The 12,830-nt window shown below is 44.1% G+C and overlaps 1 long non-coding RNA gene across 3 annotated transcripts; it reads left to right on the top strand.

Moving 5' to 3' along the window:
* The first annotated feature begins 3,430 nt into the window (after positions 1 to 3,430).
* LOC106605343 (uncharacterized) lies at positions 3,431 to 9,584 on the top strand. 3 transcript variants are annotated; one of them, XR_014392330.1, is made up of 8 exons: positions 3,431 to 3,526; positions 5,777 to 5,886; positions 6,673 to 6,888; positions 7,302 to 7,411; positions 8,029 to 8,134; positions 8,394 to 8,537; positions 9,026 to 9,141; positions 9,308 to 9,584. It is a non-coding gene; the product is annotated as an uncharacterized LOC106605343 (long non-coding RNA). The 3 variants fall into 3 exon arrangements; XR_006770145.2 differs by lacking the exon at positions 3,431 to 3,526 and adding an exon at positions 3,549 to 4,394 and having other exon boundaries at positions 8,029 to 8,109; XR_006770143.2 differs by lacking the exon at positions 3,431 to 3,526 and adding an exon at positions 3,549 to 4,394.
* The last annotated feature ends 3,246 nt before the right edge of the window (positions 9,585 to 12,830 follow it).

Here is a 12,830-nt window from a genome sequence, read left to right as displayed (position 1 = left end):
GTTTAAATGTGACTACCATCATTCCTGTTCCCAAAAACTCTAAGGCATCCTGTCACCATGACTACCGCCCTGTAGCACCCATATCTGTAATCATTAAGTGCTTTGAATGGCTGGTTATGGCACACATCAACTCCTTCATCCCAGACACCCTGGACCCACTCCAATTTGCATACCGCCCCAACAGATCCACAGACGACGCAATCTCAATTGCACGCCACATACCCTCTACCATCTAGAAAATAGGAATACGTATGTAAGGAAGCTGTTCATTGACAACAGCTCGGTGTTAAACACAATAGTGCTCTCCAAGATCATCACCAAGCTCGGGAACCTGGGACTGAACCCCTCCCTCTGCAACTGGTTCCTGGACTTCCTGATAGGTCAACCCCAGGTGGTAAGAGTAGGCAACAACACCTCTGCCATGCTTACCCTCAACACGGAGGCCCCCCAGGGAGATTTGCTTAGCCCCCTCCTGTATTCTCTGTTCACCCATGACAGTGTGGCCACGCACGACTCCAACTCTATCATTAAGTTTGTTGACGACACGATGGTAGTAGGCCTAATCAGCCTACAGGGAGGAGGTCATAGACCTGGCAGTGTGGTGCCAGGACAACAACCTCTCCCCCAACGACAGCAAAACCATGGAGCTGATCGTGGACTAGTTTCAAATTTCAAAGTTTATTCGCCACGTGCACAGGATACAACAAGAGTAAAACAGTATAGCGGAATTCTTACCGAGCTGTTTGCCAACAATGCAGTGAAAATGATAATATACAGTTGAAGTCGGAAGTTTACATACACCTTAGCCAAATACATTTAAACTCAGTTTTTCACAATTCCTGACATTTAATCCTAGTAAGAATTCCCTGTCTTAGGTCAGTTAGGATCACCACTTTATTTTAAGAATGTGAAATGTCAGAATAATAGTAGAGAGAATGATTTATTTCAGCTTTTATTTCTTTCATCACATTCCCAGTGGGTCAGAAGTTTACATACACTCAATTAGTATTTGGTAGCATTGCCTTTAAATTGTTTAACTTGGGTCAAACGTTTCGGGTAGCCTTCCACAAGCTTCCCACAATAAGTTGGGTGAATTTTGTCCCATTCCTCCTGACAGAGCTGGTGTAACCGAGTCAGGTTTGTAGGCCTCCTTGCTCGCACACGTTTTTTCAGTTCTGCCCACAAATTGTCTATAGGATTGAGGTCAGGGCTTTGTGACGGCCACTCCAATACCTTGACTTTGTTGTCCTTAGGCCATTTTCCCACAACTTTGGAAGTATGCTTGGGGTCATTGTCCATTTGGAAGACCCATTTGCGACCAAGCTTTAACTTCCTGACTGATGTTGCTTCAATATATCCACATCATTTTCCTGCCTCATGATGCCATCTATTTTGTGAAGTACATCAGTCCCGCCTGCAGCAAAGCACCCCCACAACATGATGCTGCCACCCCCGTGCTTCACGGTTGGGATGGTGTTCTTCGGCTTGCAAGTTTGAAGGTAGGCCTTGAAATACATCCACAGGTACACCTCGAATTGACTCAAATGATGACAATTAGCCGATCAGAAGATTCTAAAGCCATCACATCATTTTGTGGAATTTTCCAAGCTGTTTAAAGGCATAGTCAACTTAGTGTATGTAAACTTCTGACCCAGTGGAATTGTGATACAGTGAATTATAAGTGAAATAATCTGTCTATAAACAAATGTTGGAAAAATTACTTGTGTCATGCACAAAGTAGATGTCCTAACCGACTTGCCAAAACTATAGTTTGTTAACAAGAAATTTGTGGAGTGGTTGAAAAACAACTTTTAATGACTACAACCTAAGTGTATGTAAACTTCCGACTTCAACTTTAGATAATAATAGAAAATAGAATTTTAAAAAGTAATTTTAATGAAACCTACAGGAGTCTACAGGAAACTGGGGCAGGTGCACATTCACATCAAGATTATCTGTGTCCATATCACTGAGGACTTAACATGGTCCTCTCACACCAGCGCAGTTGTGAAGAAGGTATGGCAGAGCATCTTCTCCCTCAGGAGGCTGAAACGATTTGGCATGGCCCCGCAGATCCTTAGGACATTTTACAGCTGTACCATCGAGAGTATCCTGACTGGTTGTATCACCGTCTGGTATGGAGTCTACAGTGCACTCGACCGGAAGGCCCTACAGAAGGTGTTGCGGACGGCCCAGCGCATCACTGGGGGTGAGCTCCCAGCCATCCAGGACATAGATGCCAGGCGGTGTCTGAGAATGTTCCGGAAAATTGCCAAAAACTCCAGCCACCCGAGACATGGACTGTTCTCCATGCTCCCATCCGGCAGACAGTACCGGTGCATCAATGCTCAGACTATCAGACTTCTAAACACCTTCTATCCCCTGGCCATAAGACAGTTAAATGGTTAACAACTACTGCTCCCCCTCACGCCTACCCTGCTACTAAAATGATTACTACCACTACGCTGCTGTTCATTGAGTATTGATTTCCATTACCATTAGTATCTATCTATTTATCCTGCTACTGGTCACTACCCACTGGGCACACACTGGTTGAATCAGTATTGTTTCCACATCATTTCAATGAAATTTCGTTGATCCACTGTGGAATAGACATTGAATTGATGTCTGTGCTCAGTGGGTATTACCAAAGAGTTTCTAAACCCAGAGCCGCAACATTTCGAGACTTCCAGGAATGCTTGCTAAGCAGACCAGGCTGGAGAACACAGATATAATAATGAGACAGATATTCAGGATGTATAAATGTGAAGCATCCGCTTGGCGTATCCACAAGCCCAGTGGCCTGCAGTGGGAGAAGATGGAACGAGATGGATTTTGGCCGACATTCTGCTAATTTGATCTCAATATAGTTTTCTGTTCCCAAAACTAGAATTACATTTTTTTGTTTTACCTTTATTTAACTAGGGAAGTCAGTTAAGAACAAATTCTTATTTACAATGATGGCCTACCCCTGCAAAACCCAGACGACGCTGGGCCAATTGTGCACTGCCCTATGGGACTCCCAATCACGGCTTGGCTTGTTCTGCCCTCTATGACTCAATTGTTCCCATTAAAAAATAATAATAATAAAATAATTTGTTCCCATTTGAAACTTCTGTGGTCTATCTTGGTTTAGTTATAAAGGTCTTTGCTGGGGTTTGGGGTTAGACAAGTCAATGAGAGAAGTGAAACATTCTTCCTTGGTTGTTCATTTTCTCCAAATCTGAAGGCACAACCTAGACTCGAGCCAATGTCTTAAGTAGTTGAACATGTTACTCTAACCTCGTGAAAGTGACAAACTGACTTGTTTTCATTTTCGTCAAAAACAACTTTATATCGAGGGCATAACTTTGATTTGACGGCCTGCACATGCGCAGTTCGACGCGAGACGACCGTTAGACCCGATTTCGCGTGTGTGCGCATGCGCCTAGCCAGCCAACCTCGCCATGACATCGCTTACAAAGCGTGATCTGGGATTTCTATTGGAGAAGCAGTTTCTGCCTACCTTCGTAGTGTACTGTCTTTGGTAATACCGAAGATTTTTTATAACTAACAAGATAGAAGAGAGCCTGTCCGTTTCCAATGGGGCAAATTAATCATAGAGGGCAGAACAAGCAATGAGGTTGGCAGAGCCAAGCACGAGCTAGCGAGATCCTATTGGCACGTTTTAGCAAATATTTTCATATATCCGTTAGGGAACACCTTCTCTGTGAAGTGCGCGTGTGCAATAACTTGCACTTATTTTAAAGAACTCAATTTGTTTTAAACTCTGGCAAACGGTAACGTCTACGAAACTTAGTCCACTCTGTTAGAAGCAGATTTTGTTTTTGGAAACAGAAAACGGTATTGAGATCAAATGTTTCATTGATGAGAAAATTAGCAGAATGTCAGCCAAAACCCATCTCGCTTCATCTTCTCCCACTGCCTGCCACTGTACTTTCATCACCATATTTGGTAGTGAGTGGAAACGCCAACCGGATGCTTCACATTTATACAGCTGGTGAAATATCTGTCTCATTGCTCTGTCTGTGGTATTACTCCTCTTTACATGTATATATTACCAATAGTATATTACCATAAGTATTTATATGTTCCTACTACCAGTCACTTTTCAGCCCTGTTTAAATATATATCCGCCTATCACGCCTACACTGACACACACTTTGTTTTTCGTTTCTTTCCTTATTTAAAAAAAAGTGTTGTTTGTTTTTACTTTTGTTTTGTCTGTCAACCTTAAAGTCAACCAAAACGTTCATTCTATGGGGCTAATGATTTTGAGGAGAATTTTGGCAAATTGTAGGCATTGTTTGATTATTGATATGCCCCGTAGTTTGCTAACGGTTGCCATGGCAATAGCTAATGATACGACTAGACGGCGAACTACTACTAGCTAGGTAAATAAGCTTGCTTGCCTCTACAAAAGTTAAATTAACTTAATTGAGCTTGTTGATCATCATGTAATACATGCATTCTTATACATTTCAGTGATTGCTTGGTTTAGTATGATTTATGATGCGTTGTACAATATATTCACCAAATATTTTGGCTTGCATAGTTAGCTAGTTAACTTTAGCGAGCTAACGTTATATTGCATAAGTTAGCTAGCTAACTAGCCGACATAAATGTTACATGTCAGAAATATTCAATGTAGACAAACTAGCTAGCTATAACAGTTATTCACATATGCAACCAATGAGTGTCTCAGGAATGTGATTAGCCCAAAGGCCGGCAGCAGGCGATATTGAGAAAGATAATTACGTCAATGTCTGGTCGGTTTTTACACATTCATTGCTCCCAAAGGTCCAGTTAATGAATTGGACTGTCACTCTATTTTACTGGAAGATTAGTTCATGACTGACATATTTTCTATTGTTTCTCCCTCTAGCCATCATGAGCATTGACAATCTGATTGCAAGATTACACTTCGATAATGGGCTGAAGGTTTACTAACCAACCAAAGGAGATAACAGCACAGTTTAGAACCGGAAATGACTAACCTTAATTTGAGCCTAGATTGTGGTGATACTACTGTTAAAACAGAGACCCTGCACATTCTCTCTGAGTGTGTTGGACCTATGCACATCACATCTGACACCCTATATTTAAGCAGAAGCAACTGGAAATATGTTGTGGATTGCATTTTGAAGAATACTAAGTTAAAAGTAGGTCAAGCAGATGATTCGGATGCTCTCGTTTTCAATAATAGTCATTGTTATTCGGAGCTGACTTTATCCTCTAACTGTATCTTCCTGTTGTCTTTAAGAATTTGTATCTTGAAGGTAATGAAATATCCAGTCATCCAGATACGCTGTTCACCAGCTTGTCAAACTCGGTGTGGTTAGATCTCTGAAGTAATCAAATCACATCCCTTCCTGTGGAAATTATTCTGCACAGGTATTATAGGCTAGTTTGTATAGGCCTATCAGTCAAAGTATTTGTATATAGATTGTGGATGTGCTGTGGATTCTAATGGATTAATTTATTAATTGGTTGATGCAGATGTCTGAAAATGTTAGAAAGGAATCCTATCACAGAGCTTCCACTAAAATTGGGTTAGTTGAACTTTGTCACCTTTGTCAGTTTTTTCCCGTTGTCCTTTAAACAAGAACATCACTGACTTTGACAATATTTTGGGATATGTCCCTCTCAGGATGCTTGGACTTCATTTCCTTTACTTGAAGAGTGAGTTGTGAGTGTGACATGATGTTTTTTCCCCAGCTTTTTCTTCAGTAACCCATCTCCAGGTATTTCTGACATATGTGTTTGTATTTCTCAGGTAACTCTCAAGGCCCTGAGTCTGAGGCATTGCCCCATCACATTTCCGCCTCAAGAGGTTGCGCAGCAGGGCCTCCACTGCATCGGTTAGCGTGCAGAACTCTCTTCCAGGTGAATGATAACGATAACTGTAGTGTCACCTGATGAAGTTGGACAATGCGACGGCAAGGGGTTTGTGTGGTCTGCACCCTTCTGAACACGTCCACCGCCGTCTGTTATTATGCATAAGAAAGGAAGGCTGGCCACCAAAATAGCTCCTTGCCCTGGTTCCACTTCAGCGGTGTGACTCTGTTTCCTTTTTAGATGGCACGTACAGCAGGCAGACTTTTTATGCAGCTCTACACATTCATATTTTTAGCCAGATGAAAATGATCGATAACCCATGTGCTTCTAACAGAGGCACTTTGTCATCCACCACTGGCTAGTAGTGCCTATGGCTAATCAGCATGACTAGCCAAGTCACCCCTCAGAAGAAAGCCTACACCTAGAACAAAGGTGCCTTGTATCTTTATATATTTATGTTATTAAAAAATAGGTTCAAGGCTCAGTGTCTCTGGAAAAGTCATTTCATCTTGATGGATATTATTTTGTCACTACCAGGGCAGTATGCTGGCATTCAGATCATGTCATACCAGATTTCATCATGTTATTTCATGGATGAGAGGACATGCTTACTATAGGCTCATTACAGTTTTGTCTTTTCATTGGGCATTCACATCAACCATTTTACACTGTGAAACATTTATTTCAGCATTGACGTAAAGGATCCACCTTGGTCAAGAGTTAAAATGAAAAGAGGACAATTGTTGCATAATTGTTTGCATAGGAAGTGACTGAAATGTATTGTTTTGCTGCCATAATAGTTTTAATGGAAAGTTCTTCATGTTTTGGTTGCAGACATGCCCCCGGTGGAGAAGCTACAATTGACAGAGCTTGTGAAGTCCAGTTTGGACCTCTGTGAAGAGGTGGTGTATGAAGACGAGCAGCAGAGGTTCAGAGAACTGAGGCAGAAGATGATCCAAATGGACAGAGCTGAGTTTGGCTATGGCCTCCCTCTTTCACGCTTCTCTAGAGCAGCAGAGGGCTGATACACCCCCTGACCGTCATTAAAAGGTAAAGTCAAAAAGGTTCATCGTCTCTTTTGGGAGAAATGACAGGCGTCTGGTAACTGCAGATCTAGGGGGAGGACTCAGTGTCCTCTCCTGAACTGGTTAACCAGATTGAACACTATGCTCAGTGCAGTGGTCAGTATGGGTTACGAGGAAAGCAATGATAGGTGAAAGCAATATGTTGGATGCCTTCTCTGTGGAATTCAATGCCGTTTAGGAAAGGAGACAATGAGAGGGAGCCATTCTAGACTAATAGGCTATTGAGATGGAAAATACAGCATGGACAGTGTACGAGTATTTTTATGACAGTCTTTGAGGAGAAGGCCTAGCGATAAATTCGCCCAGGCTCTGCAGGGACACGGTCCTTCTGAGAGCAATAAAAATAAAACATTTTCTTTCGATTCATTTATTTGTCAGAAAGAAAGAGATTACCAGTGGAAATATATTTCCAGAGGTCCCTCCGTTTGACATGCAGTACTGGAAGAGGTCAGAGGAGAGAAGACTGGCTGCAATGAACAAAGTAGGAAGTAAGTTATTACTGTTTGATTTTACAGAACCCAAGCAGAAGTATCTCACATCAGTATACCTCCTTTGACTCCCTACTGCTTTTGTGGCCTTTCAAATCATGTGAATTACTTACAGCAGTTGAGGCTGGTGGAAGGAGGTATAGGAGGATGGGCTCATTGTAATGGCTGGAATGGTGTAAATGGAACAGTCAAACAAGTGGTTTCCATATGTTTGATGTGTTTGATATCGTTCCATTTATTCCATTCCAGTCATTACAATGAGCCCGTCCTCCTACAGTTCTTCCCACCAGCCTCCACTGACATACAGTATATAGTTGCCTGCCAACTATGTAATACCACGGGTGAGAGAGAACTTTCACTCTCCTTGCAGTTTCAGAAAGCAGGGGTGTATTGTGCCAAATTGATGAAATCCCAGAAAGGGAGGGATCAATATTATGTGCCGTAAAAAGCCAATGACAATGCCAATAAGGGGTAGGTAAAGAAATGCAGCAAGATCTAAGAGCAGCTTATCCCCAATCATAACCTAAACAAAATTAAACTGAACTTAGATCAGTGTTTATAGGGTACTTGAATCCTCAATGTGCTTTGTATGACCCCTGCCTTTCTTTGTCACTTAGAGATCAAGAGCTCCTCAAGAAATGGCGTACTCATGCTAGGATCATGCAGGAGAGGAACATCTTAGAGCACAAGCAAGAAAGGTGTGAGCGACATATGAGAGGGGAGGTATGACTGTTCTGTATGTCTGCTTTCACTACCTTCTAATTTTGTAATCCACAATTTTTTTCACATACCTGAAGTGCACTTCTCAACCAGAAGAGGTCAACATAACGCCAGCCTGAGGAAAGGGTTTCACAGTCATTGGAAAGAGAAAATTAGAATTAGAAGAATGCTTTCAGTTCTGTTCTTGTCCTAAGGAAACTGCCTCAGAGAAGTGGACAGAAAGAGACTGACTTGAGTCCTTGTTTCCATTCTGGGTGAGCAGACGTTGAAAAAGATGGCTGTGCAGGCTGTGCAGACACTAAGCTGAAGCTGTCCAGGTTGGAGATAGCGACAGGCCTAGCTAGCGATGGAGCACTGTCAGTCATCCTGCAGTCAGATGTCGCCAGGGAGGCCCCCCCCACAGCAGGTAAACACACCATTCCACAAAACGCTAGCACACACACAGTCAGAAACATACAAACACAGCAGCAGACTAGTACATTAGCAAATGTAACATCATGATGAACATTAGGTCCCACTCCCCCTACTTCAGTACAAATCACAACGTACCAGAACCAGGGTATAGTGATGCCCTGTCACTCAACAGAACCAGGGTATAGAGATGCCCTGTCACTCAACAGAACCAGGGTATAGTGATGCCCTGTCACTCAAAGCAACCCATAGCTGTATATACACATTTCTATACTTAGATTTGTATTATTTTTCAAGCATAGGTTTAAAGCACAGCAATTCTTTATAGAGGTAGTGGAAACAGCATTTAAATACATTATTTACAAAGTCAAAAACATAATTCCAGAGTGTTATTATTCTAGTACAAGACCAAAAAATATAACTAAGGTAATCTTTAGTTTGTGGATTGGTAGTTCATTTGACCCTTGACCATTGTGACCTCAGGGTGGCCAGAGACAGGGAGTTGGAGCAGTGTATCAGGAGCCATGTTCAGATGATGAAGGAGGCCCAGGGGCACTGGCCAAGAGGAGATTGAAGCTGCAAGACAAGATATGGAGGAAGTATGTTACTCTTCTACTGTAGGTCACACTTTATTTGGATAGTCCAGATTTTTTAAGCAACAAGTCAATAATTTTCAGTGCTCAATGACAAAGAAGCCCCAGGGATTGAATGAATGTGGGTTTTCTTTCATTGTGTTTATTTTTTTATTTTTTGCTTCTGTTTCAGGCCAAGAGGTTGCAGTCAGAACTCGCTGAGAGACATCGAGTATCGATTCATCGTGTTTACTGAGGAGAACTCTACTATGACAAATGAAAATATTTTTGAGTGTGTAGCCCTACTGCCATTTTGAATTGTTGCAATATTAAATGAATTTACATTGCATGTAAAAATAGAAGTACAGGAGAGGGTAGTATGGAATTATAGCACTCTACAAACACAGTTTCCTCATTCACAATGGTATCCAATAGCCATTCATCAATAAACATTTCATATTCTTACTTGACCACCATGAAGTGTTCTTAATTTACCCACAGTATGGTGCTATACCCTGCTCTATGTCTCACACACACACACACACGGGCCCCTGCAGCTCACTAGGACTGTATGCTCCTGATCTCCGTGGCCGACGTAAGACATTCAAGCGTGTTAACCTTCGCAAGGCTGCCGGCCCAGACGGCATCTTCAGAGCATTTGCAGACCAGCTGGCTGGAGTGTTTACGGACATATTCAATCTCTCCATATCACAGTCTTTTGTCCCCACTTGCTTCAAGATGTCCACCATTGTTCCTGTACCGAAGAAAGTGAAGGTAACTGAAGTAAATGACTATCGCCCCTTTTCACTCACTTCTGTCATCTTGAAATGCTTTGGGAGGCTAGTTAAGAACCATATCGTCTCAGGTAGGCAACAACGCCTCCGTCCCGCTGATCCTCAAAGTGGGGGCCCCACAGGGGTGTATGCTCAGCCTCCTGTACTCACTATTCACCCATGACTGGCTGCGCACATCTCCAACTCAATCATCAAGTTTGCTGTCGACACAACAGTGGTAGGCCTGATTACCAACAACGACGAGACAGCCAACAGGGAGTAGGTGAGAGCCCTAACTTCTCCCTCAAAGTCAACAAAACTAAGGAGCTGATTGTGGACAACAGGAGACAGCAGAGAGCACGCCCCCATCCACATCAACGGGGCCGTGTAGAGGGTCAAAAGCTTCAACTTCCTCGGCGTCCACATCACTGAGGACCTGAAATGGACCCTCGACACTGACACAGTTGTGAAGAAGGAGCAACAGCGTCTTTTTTTAAACCTCTGGACGCTGAAGAAATTTGGCTTGGCCCCTAAGACCCTCAAAAACTTCAACAGATGCACCATTGAGAGCATTCTGTCGCACTGTATCAGCACCTGGTATGGCAACTGCACCGCCCACAACAGCAAGGCTCTCCAGAGGGTGGTGCGGTTAGCCCAATGCATCGCCAACGCATCACCGGGGGCACACTGCCTTTCCTCCAGGATATCTACAGCACCCGGAGTCACAGGAAGGCCAAGAAGATCATCAAGGACCTCAGCCAACCTGAGCCAAGGCCTGTTCAACCTGCTACCATTTAGCACAGTGTTTTCCAACTCCAGTCTTCGAGTAAAAACATTGTTCCCTTTCAGTCAGTCAACTTCAGTACAACATACTATGGGGAGTCGCACTCTTGCGACTTCGGTTGAAGGATCTACAATAACACCTGACAAGAAATCCGTGTGCAGCCATGGTCCTCCACTTCCACAGGTGATAAGTGTGAGGCTTGGATTCATTCCTTAAATTATTCATTACATTACATTACATTTAAGTCATTTAGCAGACGCTCTTATCCTGAGCGACTTACAAAATGGTGCATTCACCTTATGATATCTAGTGGAACAACCACTTTACAATAGTGCATCTAAATATTTTAAGGGGGGGGGGGGGGTTAGAAGGATTACTTTATCCTATCCTAGGTATTCCTTAAAGAGGTGGGGTTTCAGGTGTCTCCGGAAGGTGGTGATTGACTCCGCTGTCCTGGCGTCGTGAGGGAGCTTGTTACACCATTGGGGTGCCAGAGCAGCGAACAGTTTTGACTGGGCTGAGCGGGAACTGTGCTTCCTCAGAGGTAGGGGGGCCAGCAGGCCAGTGGTGGATGAACGCAGTGCCCTTGTTTGGGTGTAGGGCCTGATCAGAGCCTGAAGGTATGGAGGTGCCGTTCCCTTCACAGCTCCGTAGGCAATCACCATGGTCTTGTAGCGGATGCGAGCTTCAACTGGAAGTCAGTGGAGAGAGCGGATGAGCGGGGTGACGTGAGAGAACTTGGGAAGGTTGAACACCAGACGGGCTGCGGCGTTCTGGATGAGTTGTAGGGGTTTAATGGCACAGGCAGGGAGCCCAGCCAACAGCGAGTTGCAGTAATCCAGACGGGAGATGACAAGTGCCTGGATTAGGACCTGCGCCGCTTCCTGTGTGAGGCAGGGTCGTACTCTGCGAATGTTGTAGAGCATGAACCTACAGGATCGGGTCACCGCCTTGATGTTAGTGGAGAACGACAGGGTGTTGTCCAGGATCACGCCAAGGTTATTCCACTATTCACTTCAGTGTGAACGATTCAAACTATTAAAACAAGCAATTTGAAAACGAGACTGGCTTACATTGTGCCAACTAAACTGTCACATAGTGGTAAAGCATGCTCACCCCCTGGACGTTGCATGCTTAACCCCTGAAGGTTGTACTTGTTTCTAATCACAAACAATGTGTTATTCTTCAATTTGCTGGTGCAATGAGTATGATGGCTAAGTTAACTAACAGACGACGATGGCTAAACTGGGTTCGGGGTCGAGATCATGGCCCCAGTCATGCGGTTTCTCTGTAAGATATGATCTATATGTAGTTTGTCTCGTGTAGTTTGTCTGGCTTGGAGCATACTCAGGTGCCCTCGCTCGAACCAGTCAGTGTGCGCATTGCCACGTACTGCGTACAAACTCCCTGGAAAGACGTCTAGCATTCTTGAGGAAGCTTGGAATTACCGATGGCGACTTTCCTTTCCCGGATGCCGATACCTTGGCTGGGACCGAGGTGCAGGAAGCGCTGATGGGTTGGGTGGTCGGAGCAAATGTCTTGTCTGCCTGGGCGTGGGGTATGCGGTGGCTGCCTGCGCCCAACTCAGCTCCTGTGCACTCTGTCGCTGGTTACGGAAGGCTACTCAAATAGAGTGGAAGGCCAGGTTTGGTGGGTACCCCCCGCCGCTTTGGTCAAACATCTCTTGCCTATCTTCCCAGACTTGTTGATGAAGGATCTGGTCCCACCTTGGTGATCCGTTTCTACGTGATCTTTCAAGACCAGGCTAGCTAAATGAGCACTGCATAGTATGCTAGCCAAGTTGGCTAACTCGCAGAGGTGAGCTAGCTATTCCTAGCTATTCCTGCCTCCCCAATGTGGAGTTGCTGGGGTAGCCCTCTTGCTTAGTATACATAGAATTAAGTAGCTTGGTTATTCTAAACGGGCTGCGGTCCAAGAGGCTAGCTTATGCTAAAAAGCTAGTGAAACTTCCAGTGAGTGAAACGTACTAGCTTTCCCGCAGTGTTATGGCAACCTCATTACTATTTTCAGATCCTAGAGTTGGAGGGAGTGAAGGAAACAGGGTGTGCGTGCATCTCTGAAGAAGAAGCAGTCCCCCGAGCACTTGGCTTAGTGTAACCCCCTGAGCGAGGGGCCTTGGCACAGGTATGAGTGACCAG

The sequence above is a fragment of the Salmo salar genome, chromosome 01 (genome assembly GCF_965601325.2).
Source record: "Salmo salar chromosome 01, fSalSal1, whole genome shotgun sequence".
NCBI classification, from domain to species: Eukaryota; Metazoa; Chordata; class Actinopteri; order Salmoniformes; family Salmonidae; genus Salmo; species Salmo salar.
This window is presented reverse-complemented; position numbering and strand designations above follow the sequence as displayed.